Source organism: Nothoprocta perdicaria, unplaced genomic scaffold (genome assembly GCF_003342845.1).
Source record: "Nothoprocta perdicaria isolate Ctin4 unplaced genomic scaffold, notPer1 scaffold_91, whole genome shotgun sequence".
Taxonomy (NCBI): domain Eukaryota; kingdom Metazoa; phylum Chordata; class Aves; order Tinamiformes; family Tinamidae; genus Nothoprocta; species Nothoprocta perdicaria.
Window position 1 is genome coordinate 1,363,688 of NW_020456210.1, and position 23,770 is coordinate 1,387,457.

Consider the following 23,770-nt stretch of genomic DNA (forward strand, 5'->3'; position numbering starts at 1 on the left):
GAGGCCAATGTCTTCCAAGCAGAAAGTTCAGTGGGTGCCTTAGATGCTCATGCAGTGTAACTTGTCCGGTCTATCAGCTGCTCATCCTAAGCAACCTCAGTACCGTGTGGACACGTCACAGCCGCCTCTCACACATCACTGCAAAATGGGCAGTGTGCCACAGTACCCCAAAGGCGATGTCGTCCCGCACCCGTGTTTGCGTTCGGGGCCGTTCCAGGCACTCTGAAGCCCCCTGCCCAGACTGAGAAGTGCCTTGTTAAAACAGGATGCTCAAAGCAGTGCAGGCAGCAGCACAGCATGCAGCTAGATTGAAGACGAGGGGCAYTGGCCACCTCTGAGAAGTACTGGGGGTGATGACACTGAGGCTTCTTGGTCTGCACTGTGGAAAGGAGGAGGGAAAAGCAAAGACTCCTGTCATGTTGCACAGCTATCTGTATTTGCAGGGACTGGCTTTGTGTCACTTGCCCAGAGTAGAGGTTTTAGGAGAGCGAATATGCCCCAAGCATCTTCCTATATTGAATACTGAGTACATTGAATCACTGAACGAGTTAAGGACCTTAAAATTAACAGAGAACAGGGCCAGGGTGAGATAGGCTACCTGAACAATCATATTTTCCGCTAAAGCTTTGGGATTCAAAGTTCCCTTTCCAATCACTGCCAGATTTTGCAGAAGGTCTGGGTCGGTRCCTTACTGGCCACTTGACCATGTTATTTCACTTCAGGCCAGTAGAAAGGCCAGGGGATTCAGGAGCTCCCAGGCAGTCAGTCCAGAGCAGAAATCCGCTGATCCCTATCTAGCAACTCGGATCCATTGCGAGCGGCCACCAGCACTGGAAATGGTCTCTGAGGTGGGAACTGCCTCGGCTTTTTTTCTATACATATGACAGGAGGAGACGGAGTGAAAAGAGAGGGAAGACTCTAAAACAAAAGTTGGAAGCAGATGGTAATGCAGTACAGAGCTTTTCACCCGTAGGTCATCAGATCAGATCTAGCCTGTTTAGTAGTGACCGAAAATTATTTCCATACGGGTCATGAGAAATGCATGGTGATTTCAAGGATTTCTGTATCAAAATAGACCAGATAGTCCAGAGATAAATATTTGCACAATAGTTAGTTGTGTGGAGAAGTCTGCAAGGTTTTAAAACTAAGTCACTCTTGATCAGTTTATATCCCTGTCTCATGAGGGTATAGTTTCTTTGTTAAAAAGTTATCATTTATTTTAGTCCACTAAAATGTAGTCCTTTTCCTTACACCAATACTGAGGCTAACTCAAACCTCCCATCTGGATTTCTCAGTAATCTGTCTATATAGGACGTTATTAATAGATGGAGAGATACGAAGTTAGCTAAGCAAAGGAGCCCAGCCCATGTTTCCCTAGGGGCATATCAGTAAGCCATCAATGATGAACTGTTTATTAGAATGATTCTGAAAGGCAGGAATATTCTTATTAACATTTTACCAGGAAAAAAAAAAAAAAAAAAAAAAAAAAGCAGAGTGCTGTCATAAACCTGAATAAAATGCATCAGGAAAGCTTATCAGGAAAGTGTGATATTGCAGGGGAGCTCAGCAGAACACAGATGCCTCCGAAGAGGAGCAGTCAGCAGCAACACATCCTTCTGCAGCCAAAACTTGGGAGTACAGCAACTTCATTGATTTTAGCTGGGTACACCAGGGTAGCCTTTGCTTTAACCTTTGACCGTAGATACAAGGCCCTTTAAATGGGTATTTCATAAGCTGTACTACCCTAAATAGTTTATGTGAACATAACTGACACCAACTGAAAGATTACAAAAATTAATAGCATCTATCAAGAGCACCGAACTAGCAGCTGCTGTGCTTGGAATTTCAATTACACTGTTGACAAGCTCGGTTGAGTATTGTTGTGCTTGAATTAACAGCTGAAAAAAATTGCATTTTTCCCTTCCCGTTCTAACCTTTGATTTCTTACCAAAGGTTTGCAATTGTGAGAAATCTGCCACTCTGAGGAAGGTTGGATCAAAGCAACTGAAAAAATAAGGAATGATACTGCTGTAAAAGAAGAGTGGATTTGATTTTTAACACATTTCTTACCACATGCTCATCCGCTGAGAACAGAAAAAGCACTGTAGCAACTTCTAAACTTTTTATAGTGAAGGTAGCCTCTATGAACAAAGAGGATGAAATTCTAGCCCCAGTGAAATCAGTTGATTTCCACTGTATATATATACTTATCGAATTGGATATGCATGCCAGTGCCTGCATTTTCACACTACCAAAGGAGTAATTTGAAGCAGTATCCTTTGGATTTGCCAATTAAAATATAAAATCTCATTGCTGGTCACTTAGCTATTAAAATTCACTGTGTCCTTACTTTATCATCAACTTAAGTTACTGGTGCAGCTTACAAGATGTTGCAGGGTTTTCCAGCAGCAGTCAGGGGAGGTCAGTTTAATAAGCTAATAAATATTTTTTGAATGACCTGACTTTGTCTTTGGTATTAAAACCTCAGAGTAGTGCCAAGTAGGATAGAAAATAAAGATTAAAAGTTCCACAGATTTTGCCAGAATTCTCCACAGATTACTATTAGCTTCATTTATGAGACTGCATGGAGGACTGTGAAATCTCATTTGAACTCATTTGAAGGGCCAGATGGTTTTGCTGTTAGGTTGTAATGACCCACAGCAGCGTGCGCACACAGACACCATGGTTGCCAGTTGACTGCAACAGGCAGCGCGGGCGAGAGAGTTCATGGCCCGTGTTTCCAAAACGTGGGCAACTGCTGCTGGGCATCTGGGAGAATGACACCTTTGACACCTTGATGGTGTCAAAGCACTTATGCAAACCTCTCTCAAGCAAGGGAATTTCTAAATAAAGCCATGCATGTACCTGGAATAGAATCACRGAATCACAGAATGGTTGAGGTTGGAATGAACCTCTAGAGATGATCTAGTCCAACCCACCCTGCTCCTTCAGGGACACCTACAGCAAGTGGCACAGGGTGTATYGTTCCTTACTTTTTCAGTTGCTTTGATCCAACCTTTGTCACAGTGGTAGATTTCTCACAATTGCAAAGCCCCAGAGCAGTAGATGACAGGCATACTGTCCCCCTCAGTCTGTGGTGGTTCCTCCTGCTGGTCATGAAGCTAAAAGCAGCTTTTTTCAAGGAGGGGGGACTCTCTCCCAGACTCCTGGCCTCCCAARCCCGGCACTGCATCACTGTATCCTCGTAGAGGGAGGAAAAGATTGGACTCCGACCAATTAAAGCTGTAGGGCAGAACAGTAGTTATTATGCTGTCATATGGAACTGCTTGGAAGACATGATTTATTTTGGATTATATTGGTTTCAACTGGTATAATATGTACTTCCTGATTTTTCTAGGATATGTAGACAAAAAGTCTAAATATGGTTTTACTCATCTTTTAATTTAGAACTACAAGTGTTTGGGTGACCTATGAAATTATTTTAATGATCTCCACACAACACTGAGCTGTCAGCACYATAAATGTCATCCTAACTGGGTATTAGTTTCCATCATGGTCATTTAGTCTCAGCGGCAGAGCTACCTCCATACAAACGTCTCGTCAAGCTCTGGGAATGAAGGGAAGAGTCACTCTTGCCAAGAGCTGTCGGTCAAACATCTTCATAATGCTCAATTTAGAGAGGAAGCTGCAATTGCACAGTCTGGAGGCCCTGGGACAGGCAGTGCGCTCATGGAGCTCCGGGCACAGCCCTTGGTGAATGTCTTGCATTGAAAAGCGGGGCTTTTATCTCTAATCGTGAAATATGTGGTCTAGCACTGGCATAGGCTTCCCTTATCCTTACAAGTTTTCCGTAACATTCTGAAAAGTCATAAGGTAAGAAGTACTGCAGAGAGTCAGAAGTGTGATGGGTTGATTTTGATCAGTTTTTGATTCCTGGTGCAAGATGAATGTGGACTTGTCACAGGAGGCTGTTCTTTCATTCTCATATAGAAGGTAGAGAAATTGTTTGACCAATATGTGTATGCACTGGCCTAGGGAGAAGTTACTTCATGTTATAGGTTTTGTGAGTGACAAGGAAATACCTGAGCAAGATTTTGGCTGTGAAGATGTATCTGAGATATTGGGAAAAAAAAGTCAAGTGACAGAATTTGAAACTGAAATTCTGAAACTGAAAGGGTGAAGTGTCAGAAAAAGTGCTGTAGATGATAAACGGTTGCGCTTTGAAAATGCAAAGCTTAAAATCAAAGACAAAACCACAAAACGATTTGTCTATATTGTTCTGTGGGCTTTTTTTTTTTTCTTCAAACTTAGGAATCTTATCATGAAATTTTAAATTACTATATTTTATCTTAGCCAACATACTTAATAGTTTAAATCTGTCAAAACAAATTCTGCTGTATTTGTATTTCTTTTTGTATGACAGACACTTAAATGAATTTTTCTGTCACTTGAACTCTCTATATCATCAGATTCAAGAAAGTTTTGTAAGATTTACTTGCATTGGATCTACAAAGGCAAACTTTGCTTTCAGGTCAACTGATACACATTCAGTTAAAAACAATTTTTAAAGTTGGGATAAAAATAAAATGTGAAAGTTCAGTGTTCCACAAAGCTTTGTTTAGGTTGAATCACTGCAGTAAGGAGAAAGCATCTGCCAAAGCAGGTGATGCTCTGTCCTGCTCTGTAGGTTTCTGGAAGGATCCATAATAATTCCATGCTCTCATGGCTTGCGTACAGCTTTATTGTGCTCCAAAGTTCCTCTTTAAGTCTCTTGTGCTTGGCTTTTGTATGCTCCCAATCTTTTTCATAACCAAGACAGATTCTCTTTCTCTCCAGCTAGTTGAACATGCAGTTGCAAGTCTTTTCTATCAGAGGTGTCTCCTTTGAAGTTCTGGAAAGATCTCTTAACTCAGTGAACACAAAGCTTAGCGAGTAGGCACGTTTCATTCGCTGGCGTGTCAAGGGGTTTCCACATGCACAACAGTTAGCTAAAGATGTAGGAGGAGGCACTTTTAGGAAATGATTTTGTCATTCCTGTATGCCTCAGTTCTTTAGGTTTGGGATAAACTGAGTGCCTTGTCTTGGAGGTAGGGGACACTGGAGTCCTTGCAGCAGCAGGCCTTGCTTGGTTTATCCAGCTGGCATTTCAGTGCAGGTGAATCAGCTCCTCAGCAGGAGCCCAGCAGGAAGAGCAGTGCCCCGAGCCCCAGCACTTGCCCCKCCACCCTGACTCAAGCTAGAGCACTTGGTGCAGCCAGGGGCGCTTCCCAGGGGATGTGTCCAGGGGCCTGCACCCTGCTCTTGCTCTTTGATCTCTGTGCRTTTAAGAGCAAACACCTGATGTGCGCCACGCTGCGGCTCGCAAATCCACTAGCAGCGTAGCTGGCAGGGAGYAAACGCTGCCAGGGAGCTCTTGATGTTAAGTGCTAAGATAGCAAAGGTCTCGAATGAGTCAGGCTCTTGCAAGGCTTGGTCCGTATCAGCAACCGTTTCCAATTGGGCAAAGTACAGTATTTTCCCTCTGCTTTTTATGAATGGCTGTATAGTATTGTGCCTGAGTCAGAGTCCCCTGCAAGGGCCATTCATAAAAATAAAAACAAAGCAAAGCAAACACACACAAAAACTTTCTAGGTCCGGTCTGTAGCCACTGGGTGCCAGAGGCTGGGAAAACATGCTGGCAGCTCGAGCCCCAGCTATCACTGGAAGTATTCAAGGGGCTTTTTGGTGGTCTGAAAAGTATGAAGTGCTGTGTAGAAGGGCAGCTGGTAGAATTACTGTGACACATACTAGGCAGAAAGCCAGAGCTGGCCTTGTTTCAGACATTGTCTTTCCTCTCATTGAAGTGTCAGGACTTAATTCATGGAAAATTTGGTGAGTTGGCAGCTCTTTCAGAAGATTTCATTGAGCTACAGTGTGTGAGAGTCACATGAATGCCGAGTGCACAGCCAAAAATATATGGGGATTTCTGAGCTGGAGAAAGCAGTCAGCCTCTAAGAATGGCTGCGAATTCRATGTGGTTTGCAAGCAAACATGTGTACAGGTGTAATCAGCAGGAAAAAAAAAGGAAAATAAAGCAGAAGAGCACTAATGACAGATCATCGAAGAGCTTAATGGATTCTGTAATTATAAGGATTTGCTTTGAAATGAATAATTTCTCTGTCCAAGGGCAGCAAATGTCCATAACCCTTGCAGGGCTTGYGGTCCACCTGGAGAACACATCAATAAGGGGGTGTTTTGGTAATAGCTTCTCTGCTGCAAGGGAGTTTAATGGAAGAGAGGAGGAGCCACCCTGACGTTTAAAAATGGACCCTGCCATCACACATTCTTTTCTCTCATTTATTTGAGAGCCTGAGGCATAGATACGGAAATATAACAGCAACAGAACTCTGCTGGACTAGAAAAGGACTGAAAATAAACAAAGCATCTCTTGTTAAAATGGGAGGTTTGTGGTAGGCAGCCTGAATTGAATCAGTTACATTTAATTTACATTTTCATTGATCCTTCCCACTGAAATATTGCYCTGAAAGGCCAGTTACACTAAACTGTTTATTCAAAAATATTCCAGTTATTTCCTACAACAATGTCAAGAGAATTAGGTTTTTGGCCATCCAGGAGGAAGGCCTGTTGGCTTCTGCTCAAGGAAGGCACTAAAGTCATGGCCAGGATTAAGACAAGCAGGAAGGAAGGGCAGGAAGAAGATCACTGGGTGCAATTCATGCGTTTTGAAAACAGAAAATCCYGTGAGGGGTGAGGGGAAAGACAGCTTTGTCCCACTGAAGGAAGAAAAGCCCTTTTGTGCTCATGGTGTCAGGATTTCATCCTTTATCTGTGCTCTTACTGTTTTGTGCTGCTCCTAGGTCTCACGAAGGTCACATAACCAGAGTGGCAGTGGTGTATTTTAAGTGTATGGATGATAGTTAGTTAATCATTATTCCTCCTCCTCTGCTCTGATGAAGGGTATGGGTAGCCCAGTGGGTTTCCAGGCTCCCCCAGGAACCGTATTTCCCATTTCCAAAGGGACTGACCAGACCAGAGACATGTCGATTTGCAGCTTTCAGAGCACAGTGCCTGCCTGTAGCTGAATGTCCACCTGGCCAAGACAGCTCTCGCTCTCCTGGCCTGCACACCAAACCACCCGGATGGCTGGTGGCCCCAAAATCATGTCCGCGGGCACGATCCCAAAGTGTGAATAGTGTCAGTGGAGACAACAAAATCTGGTTACAGGATTAGGCCACGCTCACAGTCTGACAAGTAACRGAGCAAAGCATGTAGCATGCTGTAGCTGTAGCATGCAAGAGCTGAAAGGTCTTCTTCAGATCTTAATTTGATTATATGTAATTATATATTCCTGTGGATCCACGGTATTTTGAATTACTTCAGAGTAATGGTCACAGTTAAGTGTAAGCTGGGTGACGGCAGGGTATGTCCGTCACTGCATTTCTGGATGTGTGCTTTGCCTATATTTTACTTCATATGATGCAAGTATTTTTCTAGCATCCTTGAAATCACTGTGAAGTGACCTGGACGAATTTTGTTTCTCACTGTCCTTTCATTTTTCCTTTCAGCCTCAGCAAGTGGTTCAAAAGAAGCCTGCTCAGGTAAGAAAAGCTGATATACATTCTTTAGACACTTTAGACACATTCTTCTGCCATCTCTTCTATTTTCTTTCCCTGGCCCATTCTGTGTAAAAAGATAGTCTGAGCTCTGCTACTTTCGTGCAGAAAACTGCACGGGTATGGGAAAAGGTCCATGCTGCCTCAGTCCGTGGGTCTGGGCTACCATACTTGGGTGAACATGAGTGATTGCTGAGTCAAGAGCATAAAGGGCCCATTGCTTTTCTGGAACGATGTCTACTTTCACAAGGTAATATTACTTTTGTTATTCCACCTTATGGTTTTAATACATTATTGTATAGTGTACATTATTGTAATGTCTCCTGTAATCTGAATTAAGAGCTGTTACATAAGGAACAGAAAACATTCTAGCTGTGAGTTGAAGGGGTAAAATGATGTAACTCTCAAAAGTATGCGCAGGAATCAGGTTTCCACAAAAGAAATCAATATGATCGCAGCAGTGATGAATCAGTGGCACTGACAATAATATTAATGTCTCCTAATGGGAGAGATAACATTGAGGGTAAATGTAGTAGTATTTTCAAGTGAGGTAAGTTTTGCAAGGAGAGGTAATGTCTTTTATTAGACCAACTCACACAAGAAACACAACATMGGCCCCGGAGGACTTACCATCTATAACCTCCGTCTGCAGCACACAATTCAAAACACACCGAGTCGTTCTAATAAAAGATATTTCTTCTCCCCGTCTCACTTATATCCTTCGACTGCTAGGGCCACAACCACGCTATTCCTAGCCCGGCGTGGCAGTAAATCTGCGCGTGGGCGCAAAGCCAGCRTCCACTCCATGGCACCCGCGTGGTCGGGAGGCCTAGGCCGTGCAGTGCGAGGGGGCCGGACCCGTGAGGCAGGAGGGAGGCCGCTCGCCTTGCTGTGTCCTCTCRTCCCACAGGGTTTGGGCTTGTTGCTCTCGCTTGGCCCAGCCTGGCAGAAATCCTTGCTGCCAGGGATATTTTCCTGAAAGGGTTTTTTTGAGCGTTGGTCGGACACTTGCCCTCACGCAAGGGAGGGAGCAGGAGGACATGAGGCTGGGTCTGAGGCCAGAGTTAGGAAAAAAAGGGGGATTTGGGACTCTCTTGCTAACAAGAGATTTCAGTGGTGGTGAAAGAATGAACATCTGAACATACGAAACAGGAGATCCCAAATGGATCTGCCTGGCCTTTCCTTCCCTGTGCCTGGGATGCCATGGATGCAGCCRGTGGGATGCAGTCCTTTGTGCATGGAGCCTCTGCAGCATCTCCGTGGGGAGAGAGGGAGAAGAGGAGGCCCTTTGAAACTCCCATTACTAATGGAAATGTTTGCATAGAAAACAAAGAGGCACAGAAGAATGCATGAAAGGAGAGCGAGCGCTTTTTAGAAATCCCCAGTCATCACAGTACGACTAGTGAAATTATACTGTTTAAATTATTTGTGTGCTATGCCTTCACTCAGAGAACATTTCTTTTTTAAAAAAAAATCTTGGCTTGAAGTGTTTTCAGTGAAATCTCTGCCTTGTCTTTAACCTTTCACGACGATAATAGGCCCCTCTGCTCCCACACTTACATTGACAAAACGCTGCGGTTTTGTTGGGTGCGGGTGCGGGGCTGAGAACCAAGACTATGGTTTGGAGCAAGCGCTCGGGAGGGTCTTCCAGAGGCTGAAAGAAGGGGGAGGTAAAGCAACATAATTCTGGGACAAATAGGAACTTCATGAGGCTGGGTTTCCCTTAAACCCAGTTGCCTTTCTCCATTTGCTTTTTACACTACTGAATTTCCCTTTAAAGGAGGAAGGTTCAGGCTCAGAATTAACAGCAAGAACATGAGCTCATGCAGGCTTCCTAATCTGAGCTGTCTAAGGAAATAGTGATAAATTATATAAACATGGGGACTACATGGAAGTTCATGGAGGATAATGTAAATCTTACACTACATTCAGAGGAATCTCTTCCTTTTCCATCTGTTTCCTTCAAAATATCCTCCCAGATGGCTTTACCATGTGGCAGTCTGGATTAAGTTAGAAATGTATCCTTTCTTCATCAGTGGGGACTGTAAGAAGTTACATGCCAGAACTGCTGTGTGATGGTGAGCATGTTACCATAATCCGCTTGGCAAAAGTGGCAGAAACCCTTGATCAGGTTTTACCCTGAGCGCTGTAGTTTGGATTTTTGGTGTATTTTCAAAGATTCCTGAGTGCTGGGTTACCTTATTGTTACTTTTGTTGTTGCCAGTGTAGATACCTCTTGCTTTTTTAATACAGAATCAGTAAAACCAGGTAAAATTCTCTATTCGTTGAAATTCTTTAGCTTTGAATTCTATATTCTACTCTCTGTTCCTATCCCCATTTCCCAGATTTTAAGCACTATGCAGTGCTTCACCATGTTCTAAAGGACCCATGTCCTTGTGGGTATCTGCTATCCAGTTTAAGGCCATACAGATGCTTACATGAACTGCAGTATCTTCAAACATCCCCAGAGCCCTAAAGATTTACTGTCACGCAGCCGGCAAATGCAACAGTAAATTCCACTGGAAACCTAAACATCCAAACTGTTAATACAAATCTTTGAATAATATGACCTGTCTGCATCTTTGTGATCATCACTGACATGTATGCTCATGCTTCCTTGGGGAACTTAGGAAAAGATAGCAAGCCTAACCGCATGACATCAGTAAGTTTAGAATCCTCATGTAAATACGTGCATAAATCTCCAAAATACAAAGCTCCCTTTAAATCCAAGCACTCTAAAGAATAGGCAACAAGGTCTCGCAAGTATGATATAGTAATGTTCTTGGTGAAGTGTACAAATAAGTCATCCAAATGGAAACTTGTCCGTTTCCTCATTTTTAAGCCATTTGCAGCAGCTGTGTCCTCAGCCATATGGGGGAGTTACGCTCTTAAGTAATGCAAAGGAAATAGATATCTTTAGGAAAACTTCATCAGAGTTATCAGAGCTTTTTGGAGACAGGACATGTTTTATTTTTATCATTTCTAGAGGGAAGRAATACTGTGAATGTAGAGCAGTCCTTTGAAAATCTTTTTATAATCTCTTTGGGAGGTCTGTTAAAATCTCAGGTCTTAGGAGCCTCTTCAGCTAGTATCTGAGTCTGAACAGTCTCTCAGACAAAATSCAGGTAAACTTTTCAATCTAGTGTTAAATGTATTAGATGCTTTTAAAACAAACAAAAAAAAAGTCAAGTTTCAGCAAGAATAAGAGCTAAAATGAAAAATACTATTTCTGAATAGGAATGGAAATACATATTCATTACATTTTTTTCCTGTTACTGATTTTCTGATTTCCTGATTTAGTTTTGGTATCAAAAAAGCTCTGCATATTCATTACTCTTGGCATATATACGCACTCAGGACCCCAAGCTGTACGTGTTCTCCAGATGCACCCCCGCAAGCACCCTCACCCTGTAGGACGCCCAGCAAATCCCAGCAGCATCGGATGCGCCTGGAGCCCAGGAGCTGGCGCATGCACGTGCGGCCCAGGAGCACCAACTTCCCCAGCCTGCCGGGCACCTGGGCTCGTGGCAGCTGCAGCAGCCTTGCAATGGGGGTTCAATTAGCACTTCTTTGAGCCTCAGTGCTCCCCATCGTGTGTGCACTTGGGTGTTTCCCTATGGAAAGCCCAGGGAGAGACCCAAGCAAGGACGCGGGTGGAAAGGAGCTTTCTCTGTGCGAGGCCACCCGCCGTCCATCGGAGCAGGGAACATTGTTGTCACTGTCCTCGGCAAGGCTTGGCTAGCACAGCTTTGGAAGCCCTCTGCCCTCGCGGCTGCCCTGCTGCTATGGGGTCTTATTCACCTTCCCGGAGCGGTCAGGAAGCCGTGCCGAGTGTCTGTGTCCTTCCTCCGTGGTCACCACTGCAGAGAGGCAGAAAGTTGCCCGTTCTCAGACGCAGGAAACTCTGTTTTTCAGTCTAACATGTATTTTTATCCTTGAACACGGGCTGACTGGATTCATGTTACACRCACCGCTCCAAAACATTCTCTGAACCACAGAGCTGCTTTTCCTTTACTAGATTTCCACAGCAAACACAGAGTATTTTCCTGCAGGCTCATCTTATTTGTGCCATGGGTCCTCGGGACCACATGCCCATGTGCTGAGCACCCACATAGCCGAGCCCAGGGCAGATCCTGGTCTCAGGGGAGCTGCGTGGTGCCTGTGCATTGGGGCCGGGGCAGCAAGCAGGGAGCTCCCCCGAGCTGGTCAAGCTTCTGCACGAAAAAAACTGCACAAGAAGCTGCACAAGAAGAAATTACCTGTTTTATTGACCTTTTTTTCCCCGTCTGTGTCCACAGAGTTTTCATTTTTCTGAAGCTTTACAATATTATTATCACTTGGGGCTTGAGGTTTTTTTAATCAAGGTAGGATTCGGTTTTCAAGTTGGTACACCTTTTTTTTCAGAAATTTCTTCCAGATTTGGCCTCTTGAATATTCTGAAAACATTATTGTGCTTTGGAGGATTAGTTTAACAAGTGGATAAAATGTCATGGAAAGTCTGATGAAAAATGCCTCCAAATTGAAAATCATATTTTACATATACTAGTTCTGCTGCTTATATTTCAGGGAACCTATTTTATTGCTTGGCATAAACTGAAAAAAAGAAACAAAACAAAATAAAAATAAAAATAGTACCGTATTTGTGAACTAGAGCCAGCATTACTAAAAAATGAGGGAGGTAGGTGCCTGTACTGCAGAAATGCACCTTCAGTTGTTCTGAGACTGGTTTAAAATTGATTTTAAAGAAATTGGAAAAGTTTTTTGCTTTTCTCATGCATTCAGTAGACAGATTCTCAAGGAGGGTGCTGGGCTCTAAGATCTCACCTTCTTTCTCTTTCCAAGACATCTGCAGGTCAACTGCGTGATGTGATTTCCTAAGGAAGATGTATTCAGTCTTTTGCTATTGATATTGTGGCAGGGAATCTGAATATTTGGTCTGACAACTGAAGTAATTTTAAGAAGAGGACGGTTTTCTAAAACAAAGCAAAAACAAGGAAAGTAAATGCTCCCAAAGTAAAGGAAGTTGCAGTTATCAATCTTGCAAGCAGATGAAGCACGTAACTTAACTGTGCTAAGGAAAGAGGGCTCCAAAAGGAAGTCAGATATTTCTGGAAGCAAATTTTTGGTTATTTATATAGCATAACTTCTAAACAGAATCCGAAGAATGTCGTTCAGTGGGGCTCCTCCTATATACCCAAATTTTTCAAAGATGTAGATTTTCAACATTTAAATATTGTATATGAATTTTATTACATAACCAAGGTAGAGCAACATTTCTGATACTGCTAAATTCCTTCATAAGTAAATTGACCATATTATTTGTGATAATGTATGTGATAATATAAGGGGAAAGAAAAAGAAGGAGAGAAATGACCTTCAAGCCAGACATTTCTCAGTGCCAGTTGTGCAGCCTGGGCTGCTATGGAGTTTGTAGTTCAAAGGGTGATGATCTCCTGTGGGAACAGGAGGGAGGAAGAACACATAGGAGCAAGAGATGTTGAGCAACCCCATGCTTGGCACTCAGAGCAGGCACTGCATTTTGTTTTGAACATCTAGAGACTCGAGGGCTAAGCTAAAACCTTTCCCTAGGTCTGCAGCACTCRTCCTTGCCCTCTCTCCTCCTCCCTCTTGCGTGCCTGCGTGGTGAAGAAGCCTGAGATGGCTGTGGGCAAGATAGCTTTGTGTTTAATCCCATGGCTCTGACCGAAAAATTGCTTAGATTCATAGTCTGTGCAGTTCCAAACTTGGCTCTGGTTGGAAGCAACCTGCAGTCTCATTAGCAACAGCTGTAAGAGAAGGAGCAGTAATACATGCTTGGGAAATACTACTGAGAGGGATGGCTGGGCACAGAACAGTACATAAAAATTATAAACCAAGAGTAAATTAAACAGTGCTACTTTTGCATGCTCATACTATATATTTTGGCCAAAATTTCCATGAGAGCAGGAGTCTACACTGCTAATATCAAGGCACCTTAGTTCAGATACATTTTAAAGGTTGGATTCTGGGAAGAATTTGGCTACCCTCTGTATGTCCCCAGAATGATATCCAAAATGTTGAACCTACCAGCAGGATCCAACTTGGGGCTTATTACAAAAAAAAAAAATCAGAATAGTAATTAGTGAAGATTAGTGTGTGAGAGAGCTCTGCAAAGCAARCAAAAACCCTCTCTTTGTGCTGTTTACCGAGTTGCTCACACTGTTTGTGGGTCTTTCACAGTCGACATCATAGTTCATTCCTCTTCCACACCCAGCTGAAATCATTGAAAGATGTCCCATCTGCTGAAATAAAAATAATAAGTATTCTGGAACTGTGAGTTACTGCACCGTGAAGAACACGGGAAGTGAACCTTCTGTAGCCCAGATTGGCCTCAAGAGTTATATGGTACGACCTTAAGCAACGAAACTGTGATGCACTGTTAGAAATGGCAACATCTTTGCCTTGTTTGTTKGGGATCATACAATCTTTTATTGCAGATTGCATGTTAAAAAAGAGATGTGCTGTAACAGACACAGAATAAAAGAAATGTAATGACATTTAACATTAAAAAAAGGAAAAAATATTCATCCTCTGTTAAATAATTTGCTGGAATAGCCAGTTATAGTSTTTGCATACCAACACTATTAAAAAACATGTGGCTAGGGCAAATAGTAATGTGTTCATAGTAAGTAGTAGGCTTGTAGGTGATACACATCTTAAAACATGTTCTGTGAGAAAGCAGTAAGAAGAAAATATTTTGTTTTATTCTTTGCAATTTCCATGTTATTTGGGGACTTCCATAAGGTCTCCTTATTCCCTCGAAGTAACAGGGTAAAACAGAATGGGAAACGTTTTTCACAGCTGCCCTGATAGGCACTGGGGGGCCTTTGTGGCATCCAGGGAATTTATTTCCTTCTAGGCATGTCAGGGTGACATCTGGCATCCTTGGGCTGCCCGTCAGCTTGTGCCATCTGTGCCAGGCTTTAAGGCTCAGGGAGAAGAGGAACTAGGAACATTCCTCCTGCCTTGCAGCTCACAGAGTAAATCTTGAGCAGAGGCTCATAGAAGACAACAAGTGATAAAATCACAATAGGCATTTCTCCCACACTGAGCTCCATCCCACGTGCCTTTCGTCGATATCCTCACCGTGCCATCATGTAGCACCATGACYGTGTGAACTTTTGAGTCCTTCGCTGCAGCACCTAAATGAATTAATGTGTTTTTCTCATACAGAGGCAGGAGAAAAGCCATTCAAAATGACGGCCTGACTGGTGGCCATTGTAGCACTCCCATCASCAGAGCAAACTATCTCGTGGATCCTGTTTCAGTGAGAGCCAGTGCCACAAATGTTAAGTTATTTATGGAGTCTGCTCCAGCAGATGTTGAGCATCACCATGATGAACTTCTGCTGCTGATCCCGTTGTTCGGCATTTCTGGAAATGCAGAGTGCTTTCAAAAAATGTTGTCCATAATCTAGTTCTAAAAATGCTGCTTATATTAAAATATATATATATATTATTGCTACTGTGCTTCTTGCTTTGCCTCTGCTTTATTGATACAGTAACATTGTGCAGGGCTGATCTCCAGTCCCAGGTTAAGAGAGTATTGCCACACAACAACCATGGGAAAAGGAGAGAAATTAAAAAAAAAGAATCACCCGCATTCTGCCTGAATTCAGCTCTCAGATTTCCCACATCCCAGTATTTAATTTCTCACAGAGTTACCCAATGGTTGATCTCATGGCAGGATTAACAGGAAGAAAGATGAGAGCTCCATTGAAACCAGACTTGGAGCCTGGAAGGACGGGGCAGTGAGCTCTAGGACCCAGGAGATCTCGCATTCAGGGCCATGAATGTTTCCCCTCTTCCCTGTTTCTCATGCTTATTTTGAGGCAAAATCTAGAAACTGAAATCAGAACAGCAAAACGATAATTACAGTATTTTCGGCAGCTCCTTCTAATAGTCTCTGCAAGCTGTATTATAGGATGGAGCATTAACTGTCACACCTATTAGTACGTTTTTCATTTTTAGGAAGAGGAGAATTAATACCGGGGAATAAATTGTAGCAAATCTGCCTCCCAGCTGGAAAAAAAATGTGTTTCAAATGCAGGTTTCCATCAGCAACCTTTACTGATTTGATTACAAAATGTAGATGTGTTCAGTCACAAGGGAAACTCCCATAAAGGACTCTCCGATCAAAAAGAAATAACAACTGTCCATGAAGGTGGACGGCCACACTCCATTCAAATCAAAGTATCTAGGGAGAGGAAAAGTTTTGCTGTCTGGTAGCGCAAATCACAGAGTGGCTGTGACTTGGAGAGTCACAGCGGTTCCTTCGCCAGGAGCACAGAGGACAGGATCAGACTTTACTGCCCTTTCCACCAGACTGCGTGGAGATATCCAAGAAGTTGAAAAATCTTTAAATGCATCACTCTAAATCCTTTAGGAGTTGAACATATTAAGATGACAAGAAGAGTATGCCATTAAACGGTAACTACCCTTTTTGGATTACCTGGTATTTGTAGATTTACTGGCAAGATGGCTTAAATTAGGGATATATTTTTAGCCTGCAGCATTACATAATAAAATAGCAGCAGAATTCTTTGCAGTCAAAAAAAGAAAGAAAAAAAAAAAAAGGAGGGGATGGTGACGGGGAGGGGGAGGTGAGTTTATTAAAACCAAGAGAAAGTTCTCTGATTTTGTGCTCTTTCGCCTGCACAAAGAGGTGCCCTGCGCTTGCACTGCCGGCAAAGTTTGCAAGGAGAAGCATTCCCATTGCCCTGCCTTTCACGGCAGACCCGCTGTTTAGTCTGAAACTGAAAATTAAACCCAGAGCCTCCGCTCGCGGAGTTAAATACTCTGCTCTGCTGCCAGTGTCTGTGTGGTACGATCGCTGATTAAACTCCACAGACGTTTTTAAAAGCATTTTACAAGTCTGTTAAGCTTTAGTGTTTTTTTTAATAAAAATATTTTTTGAAAAGGGGGGGAGGGGAGGGAAGAGAATTGTTTAGCTGAATTATAGAGTCTCCCATGCAGTCTGTGGAATCAGAGGACCCGGCGAGCTGTCTTTCCCCAAATATGTTTCTCATTTGCGAGGGAGGGGGTGCCTTTCCTGGGCATTTCTGGAGGAAGGCAGAGCCACCGTGTGCGGACACGGGAGCAGAGGAGCCACCGGGGCGAGCGGGCGGGCGAGCTCGGCGCTCGGCCTCCCCCTCACGCAGCCCGCGGTGGCGGTGCCATGGGGAGCCGGGCCCGCGAGCGGCTGTGCGCCGTAAAAATGTCACCAGGGCACCGGCGCTTTGAAAGGCCCTTTTATCTGCGCCTTCCCGAAGGCCCCGTGGCAGCGGGTGAGCCCGCTTGACCGGGAAGCCGCCGCTTGGCCTTCCCCACATAGCTGGGCCCTAATGAGGTGTGCGCGGCGCGCGGCTGCGGGCTTTCCGTCTCCCTCTTGCTACTTCAAAGCGGCCGCCCCGAGGTTCAGACAAGTTTGATCACTTGGCAGAATCCCTCAGCTGGGATTCCAGGGGAAGATGCTTTATTTGAGTGGTTATCGGTACGGATAGATAGCGGCTCCGAAACCGCGGTCGCCGGCGGCCCCGTAATGCTTTTTTAAGTGATAAAGGATTGGAGGTGAATAACTTCTGGCAGTTGCTTCCTGTCTGTAACCAGCAGTCATTTTGGGGGGGAGGAAAAGAAGGTAAAATAGAAATGTAACAGGCTTCACTTTATTTTCCTTCGCATGTTGAAGAATAAGAGGGAGGTGAAGAGGTGGATGATGCGAGTTTGACCTTCCTTTCAGCCCGTCAACATTTTCCTTACGTCTCCTCCCCTTCTAGGAACAAGACCGACACTATAGTCCGTCCTCCGTCACTGTACATAAAATTGAACATAAAAATGTACAGAAATCAACACTGTTCAGAGGCCCGTAGGAGCTTGGGAGGATGACAGACCCTGTCGGGTTTACCTAGGCGGGCTGCAACATCCCTTTGGACTTTGCAGTCTCCACAGTCACGAGAGAGAACTTGTGCTGTGACCTGCAGAAATTCAGTATACTGTGTAAGCCTGCAGAATTTGAAAGACTAAGAATCACGGGTGTGTTTTGCTCTTTCAGTTTGTTATAAACACACATACTAATTACTAACTCCCATAGCCTCTTGTTTCCTTAAGCTCCAGAGACAGTCAGGATCTTGGTCCTGGAGCAYGATGCCCTGCGTGAAGCAGAGCAGTTCCCTGCTCCTCCAGTTTGCAGCCTCCGGGAGAGGTTTGCAAGGGCAGTATCACAAGGCTGGGCTTAGCACAACTTCGTTACTGCCTTCTTTTCTTCAATATTTCATTTTCTTACCAACAAGTTTGTTTACACCTTGTAAGCTTAAAGCTCTCCAAGACAAAAATGTGTCTTTCTCTGTGCTGATACAACACCCACGGTGGCTTCAGGCAGTATTTTCCTTATGGGTCAGTGCTTGACCAGCTTTACATGGTGCTCCCAGCAAAATGCTTAGGTCGGCTGCAGAGATTTTGCTTTCTGCAAAGATCTGCAAAGAAGTGAAGATTTTCGCTTTCCTTTTAATCACACGAGGAACAGATTTTTCAAAGTATTTTGACCCRCTTAGGTCAAAAAGACACTTGCTATACTCAGATGCCAAAAGGCGTTTAGGAAATCTGGCTTGATCTGACTTGGACAGCTGAGTCTCTATTTCAAAAGGCTTCAGCAGTGCATGGCCTGCTGCCTCGCAGCCTCGATGCTGAGTTACCTTCAGAGCTGCTCTAAAATGCAGAGGAACTCTGGGTGCCTTGAACTGAGGCAAAATAGCTATTTTCAGAGCCTAAAATAGCTACTTTCCAGGATATTTAAGGCTAGGTCACCTTGATTCCTGCCTCTGGAAGTTCTTCTTGTGAGCTCTCCTGGATTTAAAAATCCTGACAATTAAGCCCTTTCAAAATAGCTGAGGAGACTGATTGTCACTTGATTATATCAAACATTTAACTGGGTAGCCCCAGTGAGAGCTAAGCGAGGAGACAGAAATGACAGAAGTACCCAGGCTCTTGCTGCCCCAGTTGCTTCACTTGCTTCAAGACCTGGGTTATCTAGTAAACCCTGTGCAACCTTTCGGTTATTCAAGCAATATTTGCTTGTTTATATACAGGTGGACTGACTTCAACAGAAGAAAGATGTGCCTTACATTTCCATGCTTTAGTGAGTCCCCAGATCAGTGCTGCTGCTTACAGTTGCACACATGGAAAAGTTTTGTCCTTGCTGTCTCTTGTGCATTACCTAGGTCTGGAAGCTCTGAGGACATGCCCAAGCTGAAGTGAGCTTTAAGACTCTTGCCAGCTCTGCAACTGCTCCCACAAGTGTTGGTCTGTGTGTGCCCACCAGCAAGCAAACAGGCACTGAGAAAATGAGCAGCTGAATGAGACTTGTTGGTGCCCAAATGCTGGACTGGTACAGTGGTCAAGCAGGGCCTTTGAAGGCCCAGATCCTTAGGTGCCAAGGTGGGCCTTTGAAGGCTACATTCAGTACGAGACACAGACATTTAAAGCAAGCTCCTAAATCCCAAACTGTCCCCTCGTCGACTCTGTCCTTAATACATGAAAGCACCAGGAGGTGTGATTATTTGAGAGAAAGTACCTGCTAGCCAGACACAGGGCTCATCCATGCGTYGGTCAGTGAGTGCTGAGTGTAAAGTGCAGGGGTGACCCTGCGAGAGGGCAGTGCTTCCCCTGACTAACTGCCCCGTTCTGGGAGAGCTTTTCGCCAGAGAAAGTTGTGCTCCTCTGYGCTTGCCAGCAGCAACAGCACAGGGAAGCTGTTTGCATATAGGCCGGTGAGCAACTTGTGTTCTTTGAATTATTTTCTTCAGATGCCCTTCTGAAAAACATGCTTTAATCCAGCATTCAGAGGAATCTTGTGGCCTTTTTGTAAATGGYCATGGGGATCTCTTCTGCCCTAATAAATATTTTTATTGTAATGGGTGAAGTAAATACCCTTAAAAATTCAAGTACTGAACCCTGATTCTCAAATTTAACTCTGCCTTACTCACTGCTGATGACTGATGTCAGGGAGCTCAGCAGGGCTGCGTGTTGATTGACGTCCTTTCAGAGCCCAGGCTRCGGGTCTCGCCAATGTTTTGAAGAAGATGAAGCCGATTGAAGCAGCAGATCCTACCCAGAGCTTTATACGACGCAAGCCCCATCAGAGTATCTGCTAGTGCTATTAAAATGGGTAAAGAAGTTTGCTGTATTGCCTGGGTCTRGGTGGCACTGCGTCTCAGCTGGGCRCAGCCTGAGCTGCTGYGTCGGCAAGAGGAGTCACTGACTTCGGGGACCCCTCTGAAAATATTAGCTTGCATGCCAGGGGATTTCAGACAACTTAACTGCAGACAATGGTCCACAGTTTGCAAGTTGCTCTTGTCAGCAGTTCTTTTTGACGTATCTATTCAAGCATGCCCTCTCAGGCCTTCGGCAGCAGACAGCAAAATCYGTGCCAAGAGCAAGTACTTTGTTATAAAATAAAAGCTCGGACAAATTTTGGGGTTCCACATGTAGCGTTACCATGATCCTGCAGTTCATCTTGTAAAACTGATCTTTGTTTTTTTAAATTGGCAACATGGAGACGCATGAGCAGAATGTGAAAGAAAAAAAAAAAAAGGGAATTACCAAATGAATTGCTAGTGAGCTTCTAGAGGCAAAGAAAATTAACCTTGAAGTAGCCTTGCCCCAGGGAATTTGAACGAAATAAACATTTTTAGAAAAATGGCAAACAATTAGCCTTCTGCAGGTGGGAAGGAATACTGATTTCAAACAAGAGCAGTTTTTTCATCTTTTTTTTTTTATGCTTGTATGTCTCCCTACCTTATGGAGGTCAATGTCAACCAGAAAAAAAAAAAAAGATGCAAGTGGTAGGTAAAGACCTAACTAAGCCTGTATGTTCTTGAGGACCCCCAGAGTGCTACTGGTTGCTCTTATACATGACCAGAAAAATCATGTGCAGCAACTACCTCACTCTGGATCCCAAATACAGGCCTCAGGAGAGTGATAAATCCGKTTTGCCTGGCCTGGCTATCACAGGAAGGATAACTCTTGAGAACAAGGAGTGACTTTGACCTGAAAAGGCGCTGTAGTTTAAATATGGTTGTTAGTGACACAGCTGCGTTGTGACTGGTCCCAGAGCTAAGCTATAGAAATTGGAMGCTTGATAGTGATGATCACTTCATTCGTATAATTGACACAAGTTTGTGCTTTGTCCACAGTGGAGAACCTACAGAAGCAAAGAGACAACATTAGTGCTCTGGTGAGGGTTAGTTGGTCCTGCCATAGGGCAGATGACATAGGACCAAGTTGTCTTGACACCCAGTCCAGAGCCCTTTAGATGACCTGTGGAACCATGAGCTTCCCCACAGGGCAGGGAGGCAAGACATGAGAGACCAGCACCCTTCTGGGGCGGTTGCTGGAAGCCCTCAAAGATGCCAAGGGACCTTCTATGTTCAGCACCTGCATCCCACAGAGGAGGAACCTCTGGCAGCCTTGTGGTGCCCCTGGGGAGCACCTGTGCACTCAGGAGCTTTGGACATGCACTTGCCACTCTTGGCCGCTGAGAGAGACAGCAGCTCCGCGGCGCTCCCTGCTTGGTAGTTCAGCTCCAGCAGCTAAGGCCATGACCTGCAGCAGCTCCAGAGAAACGTACCCATGCGTGGGACAACGGGGGGCAGGTTGCACCAAGTAAAACTGTCCCTGCCAGGCACACCGCTTGTCAGCCCATGAGGATACCTGCGTGCTGGGCACAGAGACGTACGGGGAGCTCACTCCAAACGAGCTGGCTAGGATGTTGTTTTAGCAGCGGGGGTTACGCCAGAATTGTGCATCTGAGTGTTTCCTCAGCCTTTCACGTGCTTGTCCTTCTCCCTCTGAGCTCTGCATGGCTGCAGCTTCCCTGTTAGCTGGATCAGACCTGGTTGGTTTGAAGCACTCTCAGGTTTCTCGTTGCAGTCTGCTGCCCCAGCTTCTCACGAGCTTGGTCCGGCAGGAGACAAACAGCCAGGAGAGCAGCTTTTCCAAGCAAAACTGGCTTGAGAAACATTTAYGCTCAATTAGCACATGTCACCATTCTGTCTCCACAACTGCAGTGAAAGTACCTCAAAAGCGAGAACAACCTGAATTAAGGCTGCCTTGTAATGTGAAACCTTTGCTGCTTAGCTGAGCGCTTCCTGTGGTGGTGGTTCTGAATTTATGCTCTGCGTGGGTATCACGCTGTGACCCAGCAGCTTGGGTTKCTAATGTCTGCTCTAATGACTGGGCTTTCCCTCTTGATTTTTGCCCTTCTCTTCAACTTGATCGGAAGCACAGCTGGACCTGCACAGTGTTTCTCGCTGGGCCAAGTTCTTCCTTTGGCTTTTGGCCCAGGRGCTGAGCCTGGAGCTGTGCAGGGCTGTGCCAGCCCACCGTGGCAGATCCTGTGATCCCTGGAGGGCTCTATGGGACAGCTGAGCCCAGTTCCTGAGGTGCCCAGTGCCCTGATGGGCTGAGCAATGAGCTTCAGTGGCTGAACTGGGTCCAGGCCAGGTTTGCAGCTTATAAGTCATGCACAAAAGTCCTGACCCCTTCCTTTTTTTGAGGAGATGTGTGTGTGAGAGATGCTGCACAACCTGCTGATCCCTGTAACCAGTCCTTCACAAGCCCCAAACCCCTACATGTCCCTGCCCTGCAACCTGCATCATCCCTTTCAGAACCCTTTCAGAAGCTTGTCTTCAGGGAAAAAAGAGTCTTTCCCCAAACTGATGTGGATTTGAAAAGCAGAGGACCCAGTCCCAAGTATTTTTAGTGAGAGGTTAATTATTTAACTATTTAACTAACTATTTAACTAACTATTTAACTATTTAACTCAAGCTAAAAACCTTGGTTTTTGGGTCTTTTATGTACTACAGACGTATACATGTATGTTCATATGTACATATCCGTGTGCATATGTAGACATATATAAATACGCTTGTCTATATATGTGTGCATATTATAGTATATAGTGCATATAGTATACATAGTACACACAAACATACAACATTACATATGTAAACATGTATGCATTATATATAATTTAATGGGGGATAAACAACTTTATTCATTTTCTCAGTTGCAGCAGCAGGGACTATAGGTAAAACAAAATACTGTGAAATGCATAGAAAAAATCACTCGAGTAGACAAGCCTTCAACTAAAAACAGCTCTCTGTGGCTCCCCTGGCTGGCTTCGGGAGTGCATCCTGGCTGGCTTCGGGAGTGCATCCTTCCTGTGCTCTCCCTCATCCCATTCCTCACACTGTGATCCTCAGTCCACCTTCATGGAGAGCAGTTTAATAAGGATTTGGTGTTTTCTGGACAGGCCAATCATAAAACGAAGGGAGCCACTTCAGCGCCCCGATGTTTGCTGATGGTCTTGATGGAGAGTTTTGGGGAACTTGGTGTTTGAAGAAGATTTTTACAGAGTTCAGGGCTGGTGTTGGCGCTGTGAGGAGTTAAGCGTGTGAGCATCTGATGATGCCACTAGCAAAAACACCCCTACCTGTATTGCACTAAGAACACAGAACCCACAGTCATGTTTTTGAAGTGGAAATTGTAGCTTGGAGGCAGAGAAATTGTTTTTTGACCCCACGCTCTGAATGCGCTCCCTCCGAAACTGCAAGGGACAGAGCAAAGTTCACTCACTCCTTCTGCAACCGGGATGGTTTCCACAGCTGCGCTCCAAGGAGAGCCGCGTTACAGGCGGAAAGGAGCTGCGGTGGGGCAGAAATTGTCCATCCGCGTGATAGATTGGTGTSTCCTGGCATTTAAATATTAATTGAAAAGAAGGGGTCAGAGGGCGGCTGACACTTGGCTTTGCTCCCTTTCGTCCGTCCGCAGCTTTGATCGTGCTACATCTTTCTTTGAGGCTGCTACTCGAGAGAGTATCCCCGGGTCATGGCCCGTTTMCTACTCGAGAGGTATAAACCTGCTGGCTTAAATATTTGAGGCCCRAGCTTTTGCAGGGGAAGGGGGGCTTGATGGGAGAGGAGGGAGCGTTTGCTTCATGCTTTTCACATTTCCCACATAACCCAAAGCAGACTAAACAAAACCAGTGTGAAATCTCATGGCTTGATGCTGCTATGGTTATATTTTTTAAGCTGTCATGCATTTACTTATGTTTATTCCCTGGATTTACAGCTTTTTCTTTTTTTTTTTTTTTTTTTTTTT

General features: G+C 44.5%; 1 long non-coding RNA gene across 1 annotated transcript in view; it reads left to right on the forward strand.

The window, feature by feature from the left end:
- Positions 1-23,770, forward strand: part of LOC112958858 — a 105,992-nt gene that overhangs the window by 80,832 nt on the left and 1,390 nt on the right. Inside the window, exon 3 of the long non-coding RNA XR_003251514.1 lies at positions 7,527-7,559. This is a non-coding gene — a long non-coding RNA (uncharacterized LOC112958858). The remainder of the gene's footprint in view (positions 1-7,526; positions 7,560-23,770) is intronic.